Source organism: Anolis sagrei, chromosome 5 (assembly GCF_037176765.1).
Source record: "Anolis sagrei isolate rAnoSag1 chromosome 5, rAnoSag1.mat, whole genome shotgun sequence".
NCBI lineage: Eukaryota > Metazoa > Chordata > Lepidosauria > Squamata > Dactyloidae > Anolis > Anolis sagrei.
The window spans coordinates 43,084,850-43,089,351 of record NC_090025.1 but is presented as its reverse complement, the minus strand read 5'-3'; the positions used below and the strand labels follow the sequence as shown (position 1 = coordinate 43,089,351).

The following is a 4,502-nucleotide window of genomic DNA, read 5'->3' as shown; positions in this document are numbered from 1 at the left end:
TCAGAACTTAAATAGAACACTGTGTCCAGTTTTGGGCACCACAACTCAAGAAGGATATTGACAATCTGGAACGTGTACAGAGAGGATAACCAAACTGATAGAACGTCTGAAAATTATGCACTAGAAAAAGAGGCTTATGGAGCTGGGTATGTTTAGTCAGGAAAAGAAAAGGTTAAATATTTGAAATCGTATAATACTGAAGATGGAGCAAGCTTTTTTGCAGTTGCTACAGAAGCTAGGATGTAGAACAATGCCTTCAATCTACAGGAAAATAAATTCTACCTGAACATTAGGAATAACCTCCTGGTGGTCAGAGCTGTTTGGCAGTGGAATATGCTGCCTTGGAGTGTGGTGGTGTCTCCTTCTCTGAAGGTTTATAAGCAAAGACTAGATGGCCATCTGTTGGAGGTGCTTTGATTGTGTTCTTGCATGGCAAGGACTGAATAGCCCTTGTGGTCTCTTCTAACTCGATGATTCTATGTTGTTGTGTTCCTCAGAATGTCTGGTTCTGCTTTATGAATGTGAAAATATCAAATGGGGTATGGATGAAAGAGTAACTGTCTATTATGTGTGATGTGCTCATTAAACATACACTCACCAATGCCCAATTTAGAGAAATTATTTTAGAATTTTAAAATGTTTAAAAACTTTATTTTACTGACTGTCAAGATGAAAGAGCAGCCTGCTTAAGCTAAAACATCAAAGCCTTGAAGTAAGACAGAGAAGAAATAGACCACTAATTCTTACTGAAAAGCACTAATTCTTAATGAAAGTAATGATATTTGTAGAAAAGGACCCCTCCCGCCCAACTATTGGGGCTTGATAATATTATGCTCAACAAGGGAGGAAGCTAGAGGGAGAGACTGAGGGAAAGAACTGAGAAATGTCATTTATAACATTTCTGTTTCTACTAACAGAAAGTGGAAATAAGTTGACCTCTTTGCTGACAGGCATATTTCTAGGAAGAAATATGTAGACTGCTGAACTGTTGAACAGAACGATCAAGAAAAATACAGTCCTCTGGATTTTGAATTTAAATGGTATAGAATCATTTATTTGACACTTACAGTAGAAGGACATGAGTCATGGTGTAATGTCAAAAGAACAACTACAGGACCAAACTAAGTGCTTGTTAGAAAAATTCTGGTAACATACCTCTTTGCTGCAAAGGAGGGGGTGAAAGGAAGTTAGAAGAAGGCTTAATTTCTCTGCCCTCTGTTTTTCTGCTGCATTCAAGGGCTATGAAATTTTGTAGCCTAAGGCAGAGAAGCAAAGAATTAAACCTTCCAAGCGAAGTGAACACAGCTTGGTTATAATTATGATGTTGGTCACAAATGCAAATAAAGATCAGAGGAGAAGAGCTCCTTGCCATAGCCAAGCTCCTTTTATGTGGCCATGTGGACACTTGTTCAGATGTGAGAAAAGACACTCAGTGATGGCCAGGATCTCTCTGGAACATGGTGGTGTAGAGGAGGAGGAGAGGGGAGGGCATTAGAAGCCCAATACAGACTCTTTTCCCTTCATCACAGAATGCAGGGAAAGGGGGACATCAGCACTTGGCAATTTGAACAGTGGACCAATTCAAATCAGAGTATGGGGTCACGCTGAAGTTTTCCTCAAACTCTGAAGCATTCTCCAACTTCTCCAAGCACATCACAGACCAGGTGTCCCTGGATGTCATATGGACATCTAGGAGTGACTTCTGGCCCTCTGTGGGGGGGGGGGGGGGGGGGGTAGGACAAGCCCTAGGTAAAGCCCATTTAGATTCTGAAGAACATTCACAAAAAAGTTAGTCATTCAGATATGGAAGAAATGGCACTCAAATGGGAAAAAACCCTCTTGTGATCTATTGAATGAGGTAGATAACTCACTTTGTTCCATTTGCTGCCCCCCTCTACATCATCTTCTTGATGGCATCATGAAAGTTGTAGTTTTACAAGGTCTTTAGTCTTCTGTGCCATGTGGTAGTTTGACTGTGGTGTAGCTTAATTGATCAGTGAATTGGTTGGTTCCAGGATTCCACTCCCCTTCTCACTTGCTTGCCTTTCCCTCTCCTTCACAGATTTAATATTAACTTGGAGGACAAAGACATTTAGCCACTCAGTGCTGTTAGAAGGAAAAATTTAAACACTCTAATGATCTACTAACTTTTCTTCATTTATGTTACATTTGCACCTTCCATTTTCGGTCTCCTATTTTCATTTTGCCTCTTCATTATTAGTGGCATTAAACTGGTGCCTAACTGCATCACTATAGACCTGCATTTTCCTAAATGAGAGCAAATGAGGTAAATAGGTGTATTTTACTTGATGTTTATGGTGCAATCAAAATGCTAGAAGACGCTCACATAGTGTCCTAGAGACATTCTTTAGAAAAGGGATAATGTAAATCTCCCCATATAGGGCCAACATAAGAAAGGCCCAGTTGATTCTGCACTGAAACTCTCCAGAGTCAGCAAACTTATACCGAAGTACATGTTGGCTGAATATCCTGTTAAATGCTATTAGATTGCTCAGCCATTTGAGCCTGCTGAAATTATTGATCCTAATGTCCCTTTTTATATAGAATACTCTCCACATGTTAAATTATGTAATAGGTGTACAGCTGTCAGATATTTACTCAGCTTTGCGATTATTACAATACTGCTATACATTTTTAAATATGTTATATATCATGAAATAGGTTAAATAAAAATATATAATTTTAAATGTATTGGTCCTCTGAGATTTGTCTGTGCCTATGTGTTTCAGGGATTTATTCAATTAAGGTCAGCACATTCTCCAGCTAGGCAGTTATTTATTCCTTCTGCAATATGAATATGGTGGAATCTTATGCTTGGGAACAATAGGAAAAATGTATTTATTATACAGCACTAGCTGTTCTAGCACAATAATGTATACGACTGAACATTAATCACATGTGAAGTAAACTGTGATCTCATATCAGATCTGGAATAACTTTGCATTAGTTAGTAACATAACTGAAGGCAAATTAATTTTTTTAACAATGCTGACAGAAATATGAATAAAAATATTTTTATGTGTGAAGAGCTTCACAAAGCTTCCTGTACATGGGAACCTTTTTTTTTTTAAGATAAGTTAGCAACACAATATATGGATTTCTCTAGGGCCAAATTTTATTGTTAACCAGAATCTTCAAAGGGAGGCAACCTGCATGAGGATTCTATTATAAACAAATAACAATTTACAAATAATTACTAGGTGTGTACATTCAGAAAGAGAGGAGAAATACATGGCACATCCCTATTCATGCAATGTAGTAGGACCTCCCATGTCATCTCACACTTGATGCCTTAGAACTCTTAATAGGTAATGAATTTTGGTCCCGGACATGAGCCTCTATCATGTTCATGAGTCTTGAAGCCAACTGTTGGACTCAAAAAGCACCAATCACTTCAAAGGTGTCTCTGGCTACTCACCAATACTAAACCCTGTAGAATTTTTACATACCTTTTTCATGAGATGGTGATAAGCCTCTACTTCATTGCTCCTCCCTTCATTAGTATAGAATAAAATACAACAACCTTTACTTAAGTCTGACAGCAAAGGTGTCAGTAGAAGCATCTGATAAATGTATGTGATGGGGTCAAGAAAGGCCAGAAGTAAGAAAGCTCAGCATGAGATATACCATATATCCACTTCCATACTTTAGAAGCTCAATATAAATTAAGGGCAGGCTACGACAGAGATGCAAACGTGGAGAATGGCATCTGAAAGCCTAGCCATCAGAAAAACTAATTTCTGGCCAGACTCAAAAATTATCAATAGAGTAATAATAATAATAATAATAATAATAATAATAATAATTTATTTGATCAGTCATATGACCATTTCAAAATAGAACACGGGTAAAAAACAAGGCAACAAGGTGAAGACAGCAGCCGACCTTCTATTTATAGCCAGAATCTTATTCTCGGCCTTTTGGCTAAGATCAAGTGTAGTATCCATTCTTATCAGTTTAATATCTAATATGTCCTCTATTTGAGGACTATATATTATCAATAGAGTGTAAGCTCATGATACAAGATTAAGTGGCTACTATTTCAATTCTATACCAAACCAGATAAGAAACTAACACTGGGAAGCTGGTTCAAATAAATTGCTTCCAGACAACTCTCTAGGCTAGGGGTTCCCAAAACTTTTTGGCTCCAGAGCCCTTTTTGAAGCAAAAGTTTCCTGTGGAATCCCCCCAAAATGTATATATGTTATATAATATATAATGTATATATATATCAGACATGGGCAAACTTTTGGACACAGAGGCCTCATTGTATTTTAAAATTTGACACATGGGCCAGGCCAGTGGTAGATGGATGAAGAGTGTTTGTGTGAACTAATTGAAGAAAATGAACAAATTCCTATGCACACTGCACATATCTCATTTGTAGTGCAAAGAAGAAGAAAAAGAAAAGAAACAATACAATATTTAAAATGAACAGTCTTAACCAACACAAGTTTTAGAGTATTTCAATGAAAGACCCC

General features: G+C 37.5%; 1 pseudogene; it reads left to right on the top strand.

Annotated features, from left to right (window-relative positions):
* The first annotated feature begins 3,924 nt into the window (after positions 1–3,924).
* Positions 3,925–4,038, top strand: LOC132777374 (U2 spliceosomal RNA; annotated as a pseudogene).
* The last annotated feature ends 464 nt before the right edge of the window (positions 4,039–4,502 follow it).